This window comes from Astatotilapia calliptera, chromosome 23 (genome assembly GCF_964374335.1).
Source record: "Astatotilapia calliptera chromosome 23, fAstCal68.1, whole genome shotgun sequence".
NCBI lineage: Eukaryota > Metazoa > Chordata > Actinopteri > Cichliformes > Cichlidae > Astatotilapia > Astatotilapia calliptera.
The window spans coordinates 14746342-14768644 of NC_137443.1; the positions used below are offsets into that span (position 1 = coordinate 14746342).

The 22303-nt window shown below is 39.4% G+C and overlaps 1 protein-coding gene across 1 annotated transcript in view; it reads right to left on the bottom strand.

Annotated features, from left to right (window-relative positions):
* LOC145424414 (uncharacterized) overlaps positions 1-22303 on the bottom strand; it is a 70985-nt gene that overhangs the window by 44115 nt on the left and 4567 nt on the right. The gene's annotated exons all lie outside the window — the stretch shown is intronic.

A 22303-nucleotide genomic window follows, 5' to 3' on the forward strand; every position in this document is an offset into this window, starting at 1 on the left:
GCTTAAGTGGCAAAAAAAAGAGGACCGCTTATCCACACCTCTCTTGTGCTGCGAGTCGGCCCTCCTCAAAATCACGCAACGCTACCATCTTTCAGCATATTAAATGCTTCCACATGTTGTCATTCACTCCCATAGAAGCAGACTCGCCCCGAAGTCTAATTTTCTTGCTTGTAATATTCAGAAAGGATGAGACTCTTGGAGAATGGTCACTTTCTTCTGCTGACATTCAGCAGCCCTTGACGCTTATTAGCAATAATAATCATGATGGAAAACGCCGGCACGTTGCATTTTTTCTTTCCCGCTTTATTTCGCCCCTCTTCGCCTTCCCCTCGATGCCTTTGTGCCGCCACAGTCCCCGGTGCTTCCTCACTCCAGTTTGTTGTTGTGCTTCCATTGTCTCCCTGAGGGGAGGTGACCCCGTGTCTGTTGGTTGTATCAGCAGCCCTGCATTGTACTCGGGGGGGGATTTAGACTCTCAAAGCATCTTCCCGCTGCAGCTTTCCCAGCAAACACCCAAAGTGGTATCTCGCCTTTTCTCTCGCTCAGACATTAATCTTGCTCTACCCTTCTACATCAAAAATGCTTGTATTGTCAGCGCGCGCTAATGTTTGCCTCCTATTCACTATATATACACATATATGTATTTTTGTGTCTGAGGGAATCAGTCGAATGCATTGTTCCCAAATCATTGTAATATCTATTTAGAGTGGCAACAGCACTGGCTGCCGATGCTCAGTATTCATGGAGCATAAACCAGCCTTAAGACTTAGAAAAGCTGAAAGGGCTTATCCCTATATTCTTAAACTCCCCTCTTTTATGTTGGTCTTAGGCATTAAGGATAGGATTGTGAATAGCAATTGTTCAACTGCTGCACTGAGAGTGAGTGTGTATACGTGGGTGGGGGTGTTTTATTCCTTGGCAAAATCCTTTCCCTTTCTCCCATTTTTTTCAGCTGTAAATATTAACTGTGTTCTTAACTCTTAACGGTGTATGGGACACAGTAATGTGCTTTTAAGGATATATTATGTGAAAGATTTTCCACTGCATACACTGCTGCTTGAAATAAGAAAAGGCTATTTTATGGAGCCTGAAAACAAATTTGCTACGGCAGAAAGAAAAGAAGAGGAAAAAGAAAAAAAATAGATAGAACTTTGCAGTATCAAGTCGTCAGCAAACAATGAAAGGGAGATCTCAAAGGGGGCCGGGCGAATCTTTAAAAAAGAAAAAGATTGCATATCGTTTTTATTTATTTATTATTTTCTTTGTTGCGTCGCAGTGTTTCAAATCCGTGCTCCGTCTTTCTTCAGAAAGTGTGTAGTGCTAATGCATTTCAAAAGCCCTTTTTCAAAGCACAATAGAATATCGCCACAGAAGTTTAGTGGTTCCGCTAAAGAGAGTGGCTCAGTCATTGAGAGCTGTTCCCCATTGTGCCCGAGCCTAAGACATTCTCGCTGAAAAGTCGCCATCGTTTTTTCACTTTTCATAGCTGGAGTTAAAAGGTTGTTGAGAAAGCTTACATATATCTCCTGCCTTATAAAGTGTTAGAATAATTACTGTTGTGAATCTAATTATTTGGGGTCTTACTATGAGACAGAGCGAGATCTGGTTTATTAAAAGAAAAACACGCACAGATCTCAGGTACGTTATCCACAAGGCTGAACCAAAGTCCTGGAGTCCTGACTAGCATACACCGCCTGTATAAACATATTTCAAACCCATTTAATTTAGCTGTAAGAGCGGGACTGAGCAAACCGTTACATGTACTGTAAAGTGCAGTCAACTGTGTATAATCAAAACAGAGAGCGGCACTTAGGGGATTGTGACAGCTGCAGCCACTCCTGTTGATATCAAATAAGACCTTCTGAAACCTTAAGGATGAGTTAGCATGAAACAAATTGCTCCTAATTGTCAGGAGGATAAATTGTGACTGTGAGCGTTTGTAATTCTGTCAGCTACCATTCACCCCCTCATCTCCATTCATCTGGGCTCAAGCACTTTAATTGAGAGGGTCTGGGCTGGCTGAGTGAATTGGTAATAGAAATAAGGACCCAGTGTGGATATTTTAATCAGTGCTGACTTTTGTACCGGGGCAGAAATGAGTCAGTGCACCATGGAGTGGCGGGCCATCTATCTCCAGGGCCTCAGGTGGAGATGGAGGAGTGGCTTCTCCACTGGATGTGACAGTCACTCAGAGGATCTAATGGCTCAACACTCACTATTGATTGTTATTGGGATTTACACTTCCCATCCGAAACAATAAATCGAATCAACCACAAGGATGTAGAGTCTCGCTGTAAGAGCCAACTCATTCAATACATTAGATAAAACAACTCTTAAAAAGGGAATGTGGTAAATAATAAATTAAAAATATATGTAAATAATAAGTTATAGTTAATATTGGTACTAATGTACTTACCTGTTAACTTGCTTTTAGTAGTAGTAGTGTATATAAGATCAATATCACTCTCATGATATGGCAAGGCTCAGAGGGTAGCTAGCTTAGCTTAGCTTACAGTGTAAGACTGGAACAGGAGGAATCAGCTAGGATTGTCCAAAGATACAGGTATAACGATTGAAACAATGCATGCTATTGAATCTATATACAAATCTGTTTTAACTGATAGGATAGTGAGCCTGCATGCCCCTGTGCTGCTTCTATGTGGTCATCTTTTATATCTGCTAGCTTCATATGTAAACGGCAGTGTTGTATAGTTATGGTGTATGTCTCAACTCAGCCACTCAACTCAGCCCACCCATATAAAAACAGATATTTTTTGGAAAGCAAACAGATTTTGTTTTTGCATAGATGAAGCAAAAGGGTAAATATGTAATTCTTAGCATCCTGCATGCATTATTTTTCGTTTATTTGGACAGAGTTCAATTAGCTGTAGCCCCAAACTGAAATGAGGGTAGTATTGCGCTAATTTTTTCTCACGAATGCAAAATGTTTGGTGTTTCGACTTTAGCGCATAGCTGAACCGCTTCTTTTACTATAATATAAAATGTTAGCACTTCACTATGTTTGCTCATTGCTGTGCACTTTAGCTGTCCTTTTCTTCTTCCTTTGTGCTTTCCTGGTATCTACCTCCATGTGTGTTTCTGTCTTTGCAGAATTTCCATGACTATTTTTTAGCTGTTTCTTCTTTTACTTTGTAATGGCTTTTCCTTTATCAGGTTTTGTTTTGCCTCTTGTTTTGATCTTTTTTCTTCTTTTTTAACATTACGTATGATATCTCAATGCTTTTGTTCCCTTCATGGGTGCCATTTATGGGAAGGATGGTGTAGCTGTGTCCCTACCACTTTTCTAAAATTGTCCCCAACCACTAATTTAATACCAACTGCATTTATGGATTTGGTACATAAACCATATTCCTGCCTCCCTCGGCCAATTTTGGTGATTAGCTCTGCTATTTCTTGCTAATGTACAAGGCTGTTGATGTAATAAGGCACCGATTTTAAATGGGGTGCAATTGTCCATGTCAATCTAGGTTTTTTGCGTCCTTCCCCATACTGAGACCAAACATCCACCCTACAGTACCTCTGATGTTCCTAATGTTCCTTGTCATATTTTCTATTTATCATGTCTTTAGTACTTATGGTCTGTGGCTCTTTTTCCACCTGAATTTGTGAGGGTTTTTTTTTTTTTTTTACATTAACATTAGTTCTTAAACTCCCTTCCTTAAACTCTGCCTTGATGTTTCTGTTTTGATGTAGTGCTGCTGACGACTGGATGTGTAAATGCTGATCATTCACTCTCTGTCTGCAGTGTTATTACATGTGACAGCTGAAGCCCCTGTCCATTTAAAAACACATACTGTAGTAGTTCATAAACAGGAATATTCATAGGAATATTTATAAAATTGGGACAACAGGGAATAGATCAGAACTCATGTCTATTTATTCAGCTCCAGGATATTTTGCGTGGCTCGCACATGCTAACTTCTGCATATTCTAATTTGTCCTTGTCATGTTTATCATTAATCTTTGGCCCTGGTTTGCTTGAGACACAGTGATTTGTTGAGATGCCCCCTGGGAGAACTAAAGATATTCTCCAATATGATAATGCCATTACACCCGCCTCGGAAAACCTGTCATATAAATTATACATTAACAGTGCCTACATGCACTATGTGTTGATGTGACAGTTCTCAGTCTGGAGGAAAAACACTTAGACCTGTCACTTATAATGCATTTTCCTTTTTCCAGTTAGCTAACCTATCAGTGCTCAAGTGTGGTCTTTGATTATTAATTAAATATTCATAAAGGAATGTGTATAATTGACTATAGCTGAATAACACTTCATTGACGCTGTTGGATTTTATCAAGCCATACACGGGATTTCTTTTAAGTTACAACATTATCATTATTTTACTATAATGAGCTGGACATATCGACAACTACGATGGAGGATGTTGGCAACATGAACACGAATCCTGGCTGAGGTGATATTAGCTTTTCTTTTCATTTATCATTAATTTGACAGACGCATAAACTGTTTTAGGCCATCGCTTGACAAAACTCATCAATCAAACGACACAGTACAGCACACTTGATATTATTGAGCATTATTCACCATTGTGCCTCAATGACTCCACTTTTTGAATGTGGTAAGCTCATATATCAATCAGAAGCTTTGTTAAATGCTGATTATTTTAAACAGGCGGAATCGCGAGATTAAGAACAAATGATTAATCACAAGAGTTTTTTGAGGGGTTTTTACTGCAAGAAGTGGGATTTTTTTCCGTGCTTAATATCAACTTTTGCGTTTTATAAACAGAAGCAGAGAGGCTGATGACTGGGCGGATTGGTGGACTCTTTTCAGTGCAGTTTGGGAAGAAAAGGAACGCAGCAGAGACACGTTGCTGGCAGAGATGAATTAGAGCTGTGGAAAAGCACTCAGATACTAGCAGGTGACATTTTTCGCCTTGCCTCTCTGTTCCCTCTCTCTTCCATTTTCTCGCCAGCAAAAAAGGGAACAGAGGGTAAAAAGGGTTGCATTGTGCAAAATGGGACAAAGTATAAAACATATTCAAAGAAAGTATGAAATTCTCCAACTTCAGAAAGCCATTTAGATCATCCATCCGAGTGACGTAAGGGAAAATAATATACTTGACCCTTTTGTCTGTACACTTTGAGAAGTTTGTTATAATGGCAAGCCCTGTAATAATTCACTGTACCTCATGTATATTAAGTAGAAATTCACTGGCTTTTATGATAAATTGCTAGGGTAACACCAGGACACCTCTTTTGCATTTCAATGTGAGAGAGTGTCAGATTCTTATTTCATTACCAGGCGACACATTAGCTGATGGATTTTAATTTTCTTTTTTTTTTTCCCTACTGCAAGCAGGAATCCACAGAGACCAGGTCGAAACAGAAAGGCTTTGAATGCGAGGATGGATGAAAAATGAAATAAATAAATATAAATCATTGTCAAGAGCCTTTATAGCAATTTTGAGGCCATCACCAAAAAAAAGGAAGGAAAAAGTAGTCAGTTTGTGTTGTGGTTCTCTGCATACCTTTGCCGATTGCCTGTCCAGAGTGGGAAGCGGTGTGGAGCTCACTTGCTGACTGGACAGAAAATCAAGGTTTAATTCATATTGTGATAAAAATCTGGATGCGGTTGAATCTAAGACATGCTGAGCAGGGGCAAATGTGGAGCAGACGTGAGAGCGTAGCCTTTTCAGCGCATCGCACAGCGGGGTGCTGAGCCACTCCTCTGCAACCCTCCCTTGCCTTTGCCACGAAGCTAAAAACTCTGCTGAGGGATTCTTTCTGCTCGGTTACAGAGGAGAGGAGAACAAAACACAGGTGCCGAAAGCAATTATCAAATTACCTAAGCCTTTCTTGCCTCTGTTTAATCTGTTTGTAGCAAATCCAGCTAATAATACATTAGGGCAATAAATGTGGCCCTCTGCAGTGGTAATAATTACAGTCACTTCATCTTTCAGTGGGAAAAGAGTGAACAAAAGTAGGTCAGTGTGAAAACTCTGCTGTGGTGAAATATTGCAGGCAGGGAGGAAAAATGTTTTATACTTGTGTTGTAAGTGTACCCATGAGCAAGGCACACAATCCCCAGTGAGTATTTAGCAGCCTCTTAGCCCTGGTTTTCTGCTTCTCATGTGTATTTGAGACACGAAGACTGGGTACAAGTGAAAAAAGTCACGATTTCAAGTAAGAAAAGTGTACACTGAGTGTCAACAAGAACACAAACAACAGGTTGGCTCAGACCACAAGGGGCAAAATGCTGCTTAGTTTATGTGTATTAGGAACAACTACATTTTGAGGAAAGTTTAAGGTATCAGACTTGAAGTACTTGTATGGTGTTTTTTCCAGTATTTTGCTTCTTTTATAGATGAAATGTAGCAAACTGCTCAGTGACACTAAAGTATAAAACAGCATCCTCCTTGCAGGTGATTGCAGTTAGTAACACTTACCATTTGGTTGCCCAGAGGTTGACTGTGCAGCACTAAACCTCTGGACAACCACTTTCTGATACAAGGCGACTGCACAGGTCATGTGATGGGAGACAGCTTTGCCCCAAATAATCGTGGTCTGATTTAAACTGACTGCAGTTACTCTCAGATTGGTTAACAAATAATTGCTGTCCAATTCAGATAAGCAAACAGATGAGCGCAACTCATCTGCGCAGCAACTCGATTGGTTGCCACTTGGTTGTATTCTGTTTATAAAATCAAGCTTGCTGAGTGCCCGTGTTATTTTATGGTTAAATTGCATTCGTGCAGCAACTACATCGCCATTTCTGGAGGCGTTTCTGAATTTTGGTATCAAATCTATGAGGTTCTGGCTCAACTCTGGACGTAAAGAGTGAATGTCAATTTCTGTTTAATACAAATTTCTTTTTATGTAGAGGAAAGAATTTTTGTGGATTTAACACATTTAATTGCCATATCATTACAAACGGATTGCATGGAATTACTAACTTGATTCCATTCTGTCACAAACTGATGGCAAACTGGCACCCTTTCATTGCCCTTTATCACCATCTTGAGACACCAGAACTTATTTGAAGACTGACGCTGACTGTTGCCGTCAACCAGTTTGCAAACTAATTGTAAACAGTTGCAAAAACTTGGATTGTGATGCTGTTTCCAACCACTGATTTGTTAGTGTAGTGTAAAGGCTGCACGGCTGAAACACAAGAAAGTGCTGAGCTAGTAAAAACTTTAAAGCTCAAGCTGTAACTGTTACCAGAAATAATGCATTTTGATAGATTAAACTCAACTAAAACTTTTTGTAAAGGAAAGCATTACTTTCTTTTATCTATATGTGCATACATATATTAAAACTGGCTGTTTGTGTGATTTAAGAAAGAACATAAAGCTCGTAAGACTTTGCTAACCAACAGTTTTTACTTTTTTCATTACCATTATAATGCTACGATATGCTGACTGTATTTCACAATATCTTTTATACTCATATGTCTGCAAAGGTCATGCATTACCAATTTTGCTTTGTTTTTAAGTTGCTGTTCAGTTGCACCTGCAGTTAGTGGGTGAAAACCTTTTCAAACCAATTTTTACATAATAGCAACCTTGTGTGGTGCAACTGTGTTAATCAGAGATAAATTAGAACAATTTTAATTTCTACTAAATAAAAAGATAATGTGACTCTTTTCTTAAATGATTGGATGTGGTTCAAGTGGAAGCTGTTTGGTGCAGCAGGATATTGGGCCATCATGAGCTGAAGCTGTTGGTGTTTGGCCTAAACCATTTCTGTATGCTGAATATTCTCATAGCCATCAGCAAAGAAGCAGCACTGCAGTCTTTCTGCCTCTCAAATCTGACTATATTCACAGAGAGAACAAGAACCTCCCTCATTTCATATCCAGTCCTCCGTCTGTGGAGCGTCTTCCTACTATCCATTGTCACCGCATTAACCGTAGGCTAGCATAAAAGTAATTGGAAACTGATGCGAGCCAAAGCTTCAATTAATGCACCACCAAAGTCCCCGTTCTGTGTAATCGGCAATAATGGTTTCATGTTTGGGAGGGCGTTTGGTCACTCGCATTCAGCACTCACCTCCTGACAGAGGCTGTTAAACCCTGCTCAAAATCCCCACTCCACAGTAATCTTCATTTCAGTCATTTTCCTTCTTTCTCCATCTCTGATGACAGCTCCAGTGTCTTCGTTTTGCTTGCAGTCAGATTGTGCGCCCGAGTGAACAGGAGGTGTAATTGACTACTGACAACTCGGCGACAGGATTCTTAATTATTACTCTAGGGTATGGTGGCTGGCCGGCCGGGGTTCAGCTCTCTTACTGAGTATGCTAACAGAGTCATTTTTCCTCTTCTCTGTGAATATTGAAATGTAGTTTTGTTCGCTGCGTTTCCACGTCAGACCCCGAGACTTTGAATTTAGGGAATGATTGCAAATGAAATGCACATGCTGTGGGTTTAACGCTGCACATTTTTTATACAAGTGCACTGCAGGCTATAGGATACCTGACCCTATCAGTGCTGGTGCAACCAAGTGTATTAACAACAATATATTACAGTTTTCCTTGTGAGAATTTCTAATCAGATGTAAATGTCTGATTAGAGCTGTTAGTTGAGAATATAGAACTTTTGGCTCGTAACATGAGGCTACGTGGTACCTTTGGTTTCTTTTGGCGTTGTGTGTCAATACTTCATCTGCCCTTAAAGCGATAAGACATTACACTGAGGCTCCTGCTGCTACTAGTAAGTACAAGAGCATAATTCCTCTGGTCCTTGCCTGCGCTGGGCCTGCTCAGTGTGATAGAGCACAGTAAAGAGGGTGAGCATCGCTTTGTGCTGCAGTCTGTATCTTTTGTGCGGGTGGATATGGAAGAGGGCGTGAAACAATTGGACAAAATGGCCCTAATGTGCTTAAAGAATCTTCTGTCTTTAATCAAAGCTCACACACATGCACCACAAAGGCAGACAGAGCAAACCCAATTCTCCGCTGCTTCTGCCGAGTGGCTGTTCCTCTCTTGGCTTCAGTGCTAGAAATCAGGATCAGGTTGGCTTTGTGTGTGTGTATGTGTGTTTTTCTTCCGCTGTCATTCTCATATATTCATTGCCTCATCTCTTAAGGAAGGGACAACGGGGATTTGCTTTAAGACAAGACGGTAAACTTTGTGTTGTCATGATTGCGTCCTGTTGTTTGATCGCTTCATCCATTCAGAAGTCATGATTTGCTTAATCGTCTCGCAAACAAATAGCTTCAATGAGAAGACAATACAAATACAGTCATAAAGCAAATCAAATTGACCACAGACTGAATAATACGCTCATGTGGACTGCTGTTGTGTCTAAAATTGTGTAGCCCTTATTGAATTTATTGTGAGTATTGCTATACAAATGTAGTGCACATGCCTCATGAAGAGCAGGCTTGGTATTGCAGCGTATTGCGTCAAAGCATCGTCACAAGAATTTGATGTAAGTCGATCTGTCATGATTTGTCTGAGCATCTTTCTGATGACCTCAGCAGTTAGTCTTCTACATAGAACTCACTGCATAGGTGAATGAAGAGGGTGAATGAGATTTCTACATGTGTTTTGCCATCTATGATGGGCAAAAGAGACAGAAGGCCAACAAAACAGGTAGTGACCAAGCAGGGAATCACGCAACAAAGACAAAGACATGACGACAAGACACCAGAAGACAATCGAGAGCCGAGACTAAACAAATACAAGTAATCAAATATAAAATATTCAAAACACTCAAAAAACAGATTACAAGTCTGTAGCCAAGAGCATCATAACATTATAATGAATGTACATTTCACACTGCTTGTAAATTGCTCTCATTGACTCAGTAATTAAACTCCTTCACAAAAAAACATTATCAGGTCTCGTCATGAAACTGCCTCTCTTGGTTTGCTGTTCATACAAATCTTTAGCTACAAGTAGCAACCAAAATCACAGCATTTATAAATCATCTATAAACTTACATGATTTTGTTGGACATTAAGCAAATTTATCATTTTCTTTCTTGACCATATCAGTCACAGGATGGTCACTCACTAAGCAAACTAAATGAAAGAAAATGTCGTTCTGGGGCGTTTTCTTTCAGCCTGTCACATTTAAAACAAACTTCACAGCTACTAGCAAAGGTTTGAAGAGTGAAGAACTAGGTTAGGTAACCTGGACTGCCCTGACTATACCAGTAAATGAGTTACATGTACAAATACTTAAATGCAGAAGATGTGTGTTAGCTAGATGCAATGTTCTATGAACTGATTACTGCACAGGGTCTTGCTGCCTTTAGGTGCACCAAGGCGTCAAAATGCCGTTGCTAGTTTATTAAAATCTCTCCACAGAATCACACACACACACACACACACACACACACACACACACACACACACACACACACACACACACACACACACACACACACACACACCTTCATACTCCAAGTGACTTTTTTTGCACGATACTCAGTTTTTTGCACATTTCGATTGCACTGTTGCTTCTGCACTGTCTCTTGTGTCTGTATTGTTCTGTCCTGTCTGGTTTTGCACTGTCTTTGTATTTTTGCAATTTTTGCACATTGCACTTTATGAAGTTCTGTGTTGATTGTGTGTTACAGTTTTTTACAGACGCTAGGACACATTTCTCAATACTTAGGTCACTTTTGCAAAACTCTTCACACAATCCTCCTAACTGACCGTCAGCTTGGCAAAGCAGTTCATTTCACATTCAAAATGCACTACAACTACCAAAACACTTCATTCAGGTCTCAAATAACCTCATTCTTCCAGAACACTAGCAAAGGTTGACAGCCGACAAATACACTTTGTCACCCACAAAACAATGACCTAAAAAACACTAACAACATGTAGCATTACACAGTGTTTTCTTGTGTAAAACAAGGACACATCTCTGTTTATAATTTCAATATATGTTACTGGAATGAATCAGACATCATGCAGAATTCGTTAATATTTGTTTATGTATTTTTATTTTTTTGCACTAAGTAATCCCAAAATACAAGAATTTGTATACACACCATCCACTGATACACATACAATAGTAATGCTATTCTACTCCATTTCTGGCTGGGTCCATGTTTACATCACAAAAAAACCTATTCAGCAGTTGTCTCCTTTTGTAATGAAATTGAAGGAGTAACATCTGTGTAGATGTTCATCTACAATGAGAATCAGCTGTGGCTGGTTAAACTGCATTTTTAGATTGGAAATATGTTTCAATAAAATATTGCTGTTGGATTTTGCTGTCTTTTCAAGTTTTGCATTGTGTTATTGTTTTGGCCATAAGTTTAACAGTTTTGAAAACAGTATGTAAGCACATGCAAAATGTCCTGTCCGTACAAAGATTTTTGGCAGTTGTTGTGTCTGAGTGAGAAGATAATTCATGAAATTTGAGAGATGTAGTCATTGAATGCATTTTGTGCCAAAACAATGATAACTGGTCCTCAGTTTAGCCCACATAGACTTCTGTTGTGCTCACTGTGTTTTGCAAACGTGACCTAAGTATTGAGAAATGTGTCCTAGCGTCTGTAAAAAACTGTATATGTCATATGTAGCACCGTGGTCTAGGAGGAACGTGTACCATTGCACATGGTTGGAATGACAATAAAACCTCCAGGTACTTTGGACCTTTGGTTCTTTCTGACATGCAGTAAGGTGATGCTCTGTTCTCCTCAGATACCATACCATACCATACCAACTTTATTTCTAAAGCACTTTAACATAAAACCAGGGTTTCACAAAGTGCTGTACATGTTAATAGCATACGTAAAGAAAATTAAAATGAGATACGATAAAATAAATAGATACAATAAATTAAAACATGTTAAAACAAATTGAGTCAACCCCTCTAATCAATGCCAAAGGCTTCAGCGAATAAATATGTTTTAAGAAGACTTTTAAATTCAGAGACAGAAGAGGCCTGCCTAACATGCAAGGGCAGATCATTCCACAACTTTGGAGCAGCTACAGCAAAAGCACGATCACCTTTAAATTTATACTTAGTTTTCGGTACCTTAAGGAGCTGCTGATTGGCGGACCTAAGGGAACGGGCAGGTGTATATGGTTGTAGTAGCTCCGAGAGGTAGGGGGGGGCCAGGCCATTAAGAGATTTAAAAGCAAATAAGAGAATTTTAAAAACAATCCTAAAATGTACAGGTAGCCAGTGGAGTGAAATTAAAATAGGGGTAATGTGCTCAAACTTTTTTGTTCCAGTTAAAAGACGTGCTGCAGCATTTTGCACAACCTGCAGGCGCCTAATGGACGCATCACTAATCCCAAAATAAAGTGCGTTACAATAATCCAGCCTAGAAGTAACAAAGGCATGGATTACTGTCTGAAAATGCTGTTTCGATAAGATAGGCTTTATTTTGGCTAATTCCCTCAAATGAAAAAAGCTAGATCTTACAACAGCTCTGACCTGGCTTTCAAGTTTAAGATTTGCCTCTATTTTAACTCCCAGATTAGTGATGACTGGTTTAACATACTGTGCCAGTGAACCAAGATCTATAATAGTGGCCTCAGAAGCGCCACCAAAAACCATCACTTCTGTTTTCTGTTCATTAAAATGTAAAAAGTTCAAAGCCATCCAAGTCCTTATTTCATCAAGGCATCTGAGCAGCGGGTCTACTGAGAAGCCATTTATCTTTTTAAGTGGGAAATAAATCTGGGAGTCATCGGCGTAGCAGTGGAAAGAAATCCCATGTTTCCTGAAAATAGACCCAAGGGGTAGGAGATATAGAGAGAAAAGAAGCGGGCCTAAAACTGAACCCTGTGGAACCCCACATTGAAGAGAAGCAGTAGAGGATACAAACTCCCCTAGTTTCACAGAGAACGTTCGCTCTGCCAAATAGGATCTGAGCCACTGCAGTGCGCATCTCTGCGGTGGCACTGTAACAGATCAATACTGGCTGAGTTTGAGTTTAACCTACAATATAAAATGATAGATCAAAGTTGTATAGAACGATTTAAACAGTGTTTAACTGCATTGTTGCCACATTCTTTAAACTGTTCTTCAAAGGCATTTGCCTTGTTCAGTGTAACACTATCCTGTTTTTGCTTCAGCAGGTCCAACAAACAGAAATAAATCTGTATTTGAATTTCTCAGTTTATCTTTTATCAAGCATCTAAGAACTTATTTGTTTAAAATTAATTAGGTGGAAATGTTGATAAAAAAAAATCCTAAATGCACCTGCCAGGTGTTCTCCAAAATTATAAAACTGACTATCTTTTAAATCAGATATTTAGCTTTAGCATTTATAGGAAAGCAAACAACTGAAAACGAGGCAGACATTAAACATGAGAGAAACCACAGATCTTATAAAGTCTTTTGCACTGCTATGAATGTAAATGGTTCTGTGCAAGAATATGAAGGTGACAGGTGCAGAAACAGGACCTAAGGGGAGGCTGGGTTCGACAAAATGGTCAGTTGTTCTCTTTATACACATTCAGGCTTTGTTTGTTGGTGGGGGCAGAGTTCATGAAGTTTTAGCGATTACAACACGGCCCATTGACATCCGATTTTTTTTATTCTTGTTTCTGTCTATTCGGCACAGTAAAGAGATCAAGAGAGTGATCAGGAATGGCTGCTCATCTCATCTGTAATTTGATGATGAAATAGAAGGGAATGAAAGGGGAAAAGAAGAGTGCATACCTGGGAGCGTAAAAATCATGATGGTTGCTTCATGACCGCTCCTCTTGCCCTTAGTGTAACATTCAGGGGAAGAGTGTCCCTTTGTTATCGCCCCCCTCTCCCTGGCAATTATCACAAACTCCACTTCCCCTGCCCTCCGGAGCCCAGAGAACTGAGCGGCCGGAGTGGGAGAATAGCTACATTTATAATTTTTTTCTTCTCTTTCCATAGATTAATTTTCTAGGAAGCCCTGTCACTGCTGTACAGGAAAGCAGAGCGAGTGGAATGGAGTGTAAAAGGAGGGAGATGGGGGTGGGCGGGTGGAGAGAGATTGGGGCTACAGTGCACGAGCCTTCTCGCTTTTTCGTTTCCTTTCTTTCTTTCTTTTTTTTTCCTTGACAGATCATTTTCCATGCAGGGGTATCAGGGGGTCTGGCCGATAATTGGCATGCAGATTGCAGCTGATGGCGTCCCGCAACAGAAGAAAAGAACTGGCTAGTTAGAATAATGAGCCAGCCTGCCTGATGGATGGGCGAGGGAGGAGGTCATACAAAATGTTTCAGACACAATTCCTGCCTCCCCTCCTTTCTCCCCCTCCTCCTCGCTACCTGCACCTCCCATTTTTATTTTTCTATTTTTCACAAAGGCCTGATATTTCATTATTTCCTCCTCTCTCTACCCTTCTAGGGTAATGAAAGCGTCCCATCTTCCTCTTACTTCCACTCTTCTTTTATTTATTTTTTTCTTTTTTTTTCTCTCCTTGCCCAGCTGCGAACACTTCCTCTCCCTTACGTAGTGCATGGTGACAGTACAGTTTTGGGTACGCAGAGACTCTAAAATGTCACATCTCATTAGGAGCCTGACACCCTTTAGAGACTTTAGTGTTTTAATTACAGTAAAGGAGTTAATTACTCATCTCTCAGCGGATTTCAGTTTCTCACCCTCAGTTAGCAAGAAGAAAAGTTTGAAACACGGGAAGTAGGCCTGAATGTAAGAATAAGAGGTTGACGTGCTCATAAATGCCATTGATGTTCTTTTTTTTCGATCTTGCTTGTGTTGAGTGTTTTCTTACTGCTAGAATTTTAGTCAAAGTTTTTCTTTCTCTTTAAATCTATTAGGAAATGATTTCCGCATAGATGAATGGATCTCTGCTCCCAAGGATTCAAAAATAAAACTTCAGGCACTTTAGCAAAAGCTTAAATTTAGTTCAAATCTACATCAACTACCTGCTCGGAGGAGAAAACAAAACCAGCAAGAAAAGAAAAACAGGTCAATTCAAGCTGAAGTTAACGATGACACCTTTAACCCTTAGCATCCTCAGTCAGGTAATGTAAACGTTCTTAAGATGAAGCAACATTTCAAAGAAGCAGAGAGCTGAGTTGGAGTGCTCAGAGCTTCGCAGCTATGAACTCAGGGTCTCCCTCAGTTATGTATCAATAACTTGAAATGTTGTGTAAGCGATGGATTTTGGTTGGGAAAAACTGTTCTTGCTCTTGTTAAATCCATGTAAGATTTTCCCTCATTTGCATTTTATTCTGACTGGCTGCACTGGCAGCGTGCATGCTGCCTTGTCCGTGTATTAACTCTTCCCTCAGACACGTCTTAAGATCTTAAATTATTACTTGTGAGATTCCTGTGTACTTTTGGGGGGAGGACTGTGTTTAAGGAACTGTTAAACAACATGTAAACTTTTATTTTTTCATCTGAAGAGGCGCTTGCATTTTAAATGATGTGAAATAAGGAGACATTTAGTGATGATGTTACCAGCTGCACTGGTTTTATTCTGTGCGTATATAACTAAGCCTTGTGTTACTTATATAGAAAACGAATGTGCACATCTTGAATTCTTCAGTGACTGGCTACTGCAAATTTTAACTAATTAGTAACAATTACTAATATGTTGGATCATCATCTCCATCAATAAACTCTACTTACTATAATAACAGATGCTGGTGAGTTTCGGCATGCACTGCATGACCCTCTTGCAGGGCAGCATTGCAATGAAACAAAATATTTTTAAGGATGCTTTAATTACTTTTGCAATAAATAAATAAATACAATATCACACAATGAATGCATGGTGCTATCTTTGGTTTATGCTGAGATAAAATCCAGTCATTCTAACACAGCTTCTCTGTTTGGGCGAGTGTGTTTAAGAGTAGATCCTGGGCTTTCCCTTCAGAAAACGCGTTTTACCTTTTCACCACCCCGAGGGTTGCATTTTACTGCGAATGCCTCTAATCCCAGCGGCTTTACAGATAATTAACCCAGACTGTCATTTTACCCTGCACATCACGCCGCTTTTGATCAACCTCCTGGGTCAGGTAGCTATAGGTAAACAGAGGAATTATAATAAGTGTTATTAAGCGCCGTGTTGTGCATGAGCGGATCAAGCACTTCTTCTTGTTTTTTGTTTTGTTTTGCTGACATCTTTATTGATCTTTACCTCTGCCTATAATGCAACACCAAAGAGCACACTGTGGTCTTTCAGGAAACTAAGACAGACAGTGCTTTAGTTTAAAAACATTCATACAACTTCATACTTAAAGTCTCCAGATTTCAGAAGGAAATATTATACAGTGGTTAGCTACTTTACAGGTTAAAATTTTACCTGAAAAATAGCTTGTTACAGAACGTGCATCCAAGGAAGTGCATAAAATGACTGTAATAATAACCTATTTGTTTTTATTACCTACCAGTTACCATGTTATACACATCCTTTAACCATAAAACTGCTTCTTATTATAATGGTTTTGTACCTATCTACCACTCGCATAAAGGCTAGAGTTTTGTCATGATTTCTTATTTAATCTGATACCTGACTCATGTACTAGTACTTAATCATTAATAAAAAGTATGAATCATATTTTATAATGAAAATTTAAAAGAAATATGCTGAAGTGATTTTAGAACCACAAGATAAAGTAACTTCCCTTACTTTATCTTGTGGTTATAGATCGGCTTTCCTTTCTGTGGCACTGTCACCTTTAACCTGACCTCTGACCTTTTGGATTTTGCTGTATTTGATTTTGGATAAGCAGATAGCTCCCCTTAAATGAGCTATTTTGTTTTGCATATGCCTTAAAAATTTGAACTGGTTGAGCCATGAAGTTTCTATAAAATTGGAATTATTGATAGTAGTAATCAAATTAACACAAGGTGGTACTCAGGTAAGTCTATGCATGGGAGCTGCTACAACCTACACATATTCACAGGTCTCAAATGTTTCTGTGGAACAAATAAAAAAACTTGCAATACTTTTACTTTGAATAATTTCAAGCTTATTTCTGGAGCTATCTGGTTGGCTGTATTCTGTTTTTGGTTTTTTTTTTGCTTGCTTCTACTCCTTTTTGAGAAAACATTCTCCACCAACAGCTTATAAATCGTATTTTTTTTTTTTTCCAATAATGGTGTTGTGGGAATTTGATTTTTCCCCCATTTCCACTTTTTCCAGCATGGAAAAATAAATAAACGCTACATTACTTCCGTAAATGCCAACAAAGAACAAGAACCAAAGAAAGTTTAACGCTGGTGAGAATCTTGATCGAGTTCTGGGGCTGCACTCGCTCTCAGCAGCTTAATCTCACTTGCACCCTCATCAACACAACACAGAAGAGAACAAATTTACTGTTTCATCCTCATTCTTCCAAGCACGCTAAGGAGCTGTATACAGTACACACCAGATCAAAGCCTTAATTGAAAAATAATTATAGGTACTTAATCATAGAAAGCACTGGGCTAATTGAAGTGAAAACAAGGAGGCAAACGCGGGCCCTCAGAATCGTGGCAGAAAGAGGATATTGTAAAAGCTTCTTCTTCAATCTCCATTGTCTTCCAGATTAAATAGGAGAGGGCTATTAGCAGAGTTAATTGGCTCTCTAATTTAGATCTCGCCCCACTGAAAGCATAACGGATGTGAGCCTGTCGACCAATGATGTGTGCACTCTGTCACACTGTCCTGCTGGACTGTGATTGGTTAATTGCTCAGGGATTTTTGAAGTTTTCTATCATTCTTCAAATGTAGCAGATTTGTGGGGGCTGTGCTCATCTCCCTGGCTGCCCAGGTAGCGTTCATTGTTAGGATGTTTGAAGTGGGTGAGTGTTACTCATTTACCACAGCTAGACCACTCACACTGCCTTCTGGCTCCTGTTAAAGCTGCTTTTTTTCTTTTTTTAACCAACACTGTTAATTCATACTGATTTCGCTCATGCGCCGCCTTATTCACAGGAGGGAAAATGCACCGAAATGCTGATTGTCCTCCTTCTGACCTGCTCATATTTTGTTGAAGTTCTCGATGCCCTCAGAGAAACAGCACTCCAGGCCCTGTAACGTGAAAGCCCTCCTTATCACACTCCCTGCAAGTTAGCTCCCTGCTGTGATCGCAGCCTCTGTTCTCTGCACTCACTCTGCCCTCTAGTGTTCGTCAGGAGGCAGTGCACTGATTGCTGAATAAAAATCCATTTAGACTCCCAAAAGGTGGAGGACAGTAAATGGGCCATTTTTCTACCATTTTCTGAGACAGCCTTTCATCATTTCAGCACATCTCTTTCTAGTGTTTTCTTATTGTAGCCTGAGTGGTAATGGAGCTCTTGACTGGAGTTCAAAATAGAAGTTGGTGTGGAAATTTTCTTTCAAGGTTTGTCTCCAAACTTTCTCTCTTTTTTTTTCCTTTAAAAAAAAAGTTATAGAAAATGACAGCAGCAGATTGTGCTGTATCCCCTCCTACATGAGATATATCCACTGCATCAACAAAGAGTCATTATACAAGTTTTGAAACTCCTCAACTAAACATTTGAATCCAGGCAAAAACCAGTGAAAAACATTCACAGTCAACAGAGTATGAGTTCTGATGATCTTTTGCGACTTTTATGCACCACAAGAAAACCTCTTGTATTCACAGAATCACGAACATGTCTTTCCAAACAAGGATTTGCAATGCTAACAGCAACTGCAGCTAGACGGAGAGACGTTTACTTTCACCAGGGAGGACTCTTCCCAGGAGAGTTGCAGCTTGTTGTCTTCACCATCATTTCTCATAGGAGCCAGGACTGTCTATAAGGAGTGCAGCTGTTGCCCTTCACACTCTGAAAACACTATCAACCCACCACCTCAGACCAAATTTGCACTAGCTGAGTAAAAACATTGGTCCAGATATGGGTAAACGTGAGCTACTTTAGCTACATTGTGCTAAAGTAGGTATTCAAGTACAACTCGTTCCTAAATTTACTGAAAAAGATTTTGACACATGTGGGTTTTCTTAATCTACCTTCTCAACTGTGTCTGTGTAAGTTCTCAATACTGAATACTTGAGTTCAAGGCAGGTTCATGAGGATGTGTCACTCTCATCCGGGAGGCTTTATCAGTTCTAAAAGGTGATGGGGAGCACCAAGAATTTCACTCCCAGTGAGGTAGTGATGGTTCACCATCAATGAACAGAGGTGGTGGCCTTTGAGACCAGCTATAACTCAGTCTTGCGATCCCTTCCCTGGCAATTCAACCCCCACTCACGACTTTAATAACTCACAGGAGGACAGCCTAGGTCATCATGTGACATGTCTCAGGACTACCTCCAAGGTTGAAATGCATAGGTGTTAAATACCTGTTCCTTCACTTCGGCTCTTAGAGGTGAAGAAGCCTCTTAGATGAGAGATGAAACATCTTCATGAAGCTATAAAACAAGTCTAGTTGGCTTCGACTCCGACATTTGAAAGGTTTCCATCCCTGTTTCAATCCAGAAGAAGTTTGTAGCTGGCCATTAAACCCCTCAGACATTTCCCCAAGTTGCTATAACCCAAACACGGCTAAAAGGAGTATTGGACACAAATATGTTATAGTAATAAGCCGGTATTTTATTTCCAAGTTGTTGGTATGATGATTTTTACAGCTGTTTATTTTGTGAGAAAATGCATGTTTCTTAATTACTCTTTTGTCTGCTTAGCTATATATGGATCAAAGGAAAATATCAACATTTTGTGCATTAATGTAGATGTTTAGGTTTTGAGTATTGAGTATTGAGTATTGAGTGGTACAGTGAGAGTTTGTGGCTGCAGACCTACTGACATGTGGAGGCAATGTCAGCTGTTTCTTACAGTCTTATTCACAGCAGAACAAACACCTTCAGTGAACAAATCTCTGTGAAGTACCTTCTCTTTTTATGTGCATTTTCATGGGCAGCTCGTGATAAGTAAACAGTGGTTCTAGCAGAAGCTAGAGAAGTTATTTGCTTAAGGTTTGGCCTGCTGGGGGATAAATGGCTTTGCCCAGCAGACAGCAAAAATCATTAGTACACCCTGTTACTAGCTGCTGGTATTTCAAAGGATGTTAATCAAATCTGGCCGCCTATGTAAGGGTACATTTCACTGGGTGGGCCATTAGACTTGTTTTCAGAAAACTTTCAGGAGTAATTTTTGTGTGGGAAAAGAGGCCAGAGAGGCGGTGTAGTTTAATGTTTTTTAACAATGTTCTTCTCTTGTATTTTATTAGGTTTAATTTCCTTTATTTTAGTTTGTGTATTAATTGTGTGCTTGCACTGAGACTAAGGGCTGAAACTGTGTTTAGGTTATTTTGAAATTACGAAATCATGGCAACAGCAGTTTTAATGTCAAATGAAAAGATGAAAAAGTAAAGAAATTATATATAAATGTGTGAATACTGAGCGGCAGAGGCTGTGTTTTTACTCCGAACAAGGCCCCAACCCAGTTTCGATTCAGTCCCGGTGTCTCAAATGTTCTCCCCGACATATCAGCCACAGGCAAATTGGTTTCAGTTCACTACAATCGTATCAGTATTTACTTTCGCCTGACTGGCTGCTGGTGCCACAACGATACGCAGCACCCACCCCAACAATGCTGTCATCCAGTATCGTTTAACAGCCTGGCAGAGGCATAGAACAATATTTAATCTGCAGATGTTGTGCTTCTAAACTGAAATCATTTTTACAAGTCTAACATACAGTTTAGTGAAGAATTACGCTCAAAATAAATCTTGAAAGTACCATGTTAATGCAATCATCTAAGCTGATGAAAGCAAAACTGTTGTGGGTACAAGCACATTTTAATGCTTTATTTCCGACCGCTGTTTCTGTTCACCTCTCCTGGGGAAAGATTCAGAGTGAATCAACAGAGTGAAATGCTTGAGTGCTACCTTGGATGACAGACAGAAGTAATCGGCAGTAAGTGGGAGAAGCATATTTACATCTCACAGCTACTGACACGCCGGGCTTCCCATCTTCAGGACATGGCCTAAACCCGCATGCCCTGTTCTGAAATAACCTAATTTTGTCAGTTATTTAAAAGAAAGAAAACAAGTCCAAGTACATGGCAGCTTATTGCAGTTTTTTCAAAACTGATCTATTCAATTATAACATAACAGAATAAAAATAATCTGATTCGTATTAAACCAGAAAAACTGTCCTCATCTTTACAAGATTGTCTTAATGATATCATTCTCGTTATTGTTTCTTGTTATGTCGTGACTATAACAACATATCTCGGACAAAAATATGACCAGAAACTGAGATGATGTTATGTTACAACAAAAAAGGGTCGTACTTCATTGAAACCTTTGTAATCATTAGCTAAATACTTTGGATCCCATCTCACCAATATGAAATTGTTTACACAGCTTTTGTATTGTTTGTACTGTAAATTTGGATTTTTCCAATATTTGTCTTTTCCTGCATCATTCTTGGGGGGGGTGTAAGTGATGATTCAATCCAAAAGTTTCACATATACTCATCACTTCCTGTTGCTATGGTTTTCAATTTAGTTCTTGGGGAATTTGGCCTCTTGGCGTTTTCTCTCCTCTTCCTTAAAATATTCTTGAGGTTGTTTTTGTGACAGTCGCCCTTCTACTGAGACCATTTCTGTTGAGGGTTTAGCAAACAGTAGATGGATCAATGGTCCCTGAAAGATTCTTGTCAGTTTTGAATGGTAGCATGTTGGCTAGCTTAACAACTTTGCAGAAAGTGCTTATGACGTTACGATTAAATATTAAAAGACTGCTTGTTTTTTGAAACTTTCAAGAGGCGTGTGCTGACATTTGCAATCAGAGTCTGCTGTGTAATGCCTGACTGTGCAGTTTCAAGGTCCAAATGTGAGCACGCCCCTCTTGAGCCAAGTCCCCACAATCTGACTGTCTTGTATTGTTCTGGATTGTTTGGCTTTGGCTTTACTTTTATAAAACAGCAACGTATGATCCTCATTTTCCAGCTACTGTCACTCAAATCTGACCAAACCAAGTCTGAACAGTCCAGGTAGAAAGAACCTATTGGACTTAGTTATAAAAAACAGTCTGCACACTATGTGTTCAGATTCGTTCAGAATCAGGAAGTAGGTCATTCTTGTGACACATTTATTGTGGTGACGTGTTTAAAGCAGAAGAAAATAGTGTAAAAGGATCAATTTCATGGCATGACTAAAACATGACCTTGAGTGTTTGTTAATCTAAAATCAAATGAAGTGGTCTAACTTTATTTCTTTTTAGATTAACGAACACTCAGATGATTGTTGTATAAAGCACTTTGAGTGTTCCAAAAGAGTAGAAAAGCGCTATATAAGGCCCTGTCTGTTTACCATTTCTACCCAACAAATCTGGTATAGAAGCTGAATGACCTCCTTTTACCAATTTACCAACAGACCATCATCATTTCCTCATTTTAGATTTTCAAAGACCATTTACACAAACTCACAAACA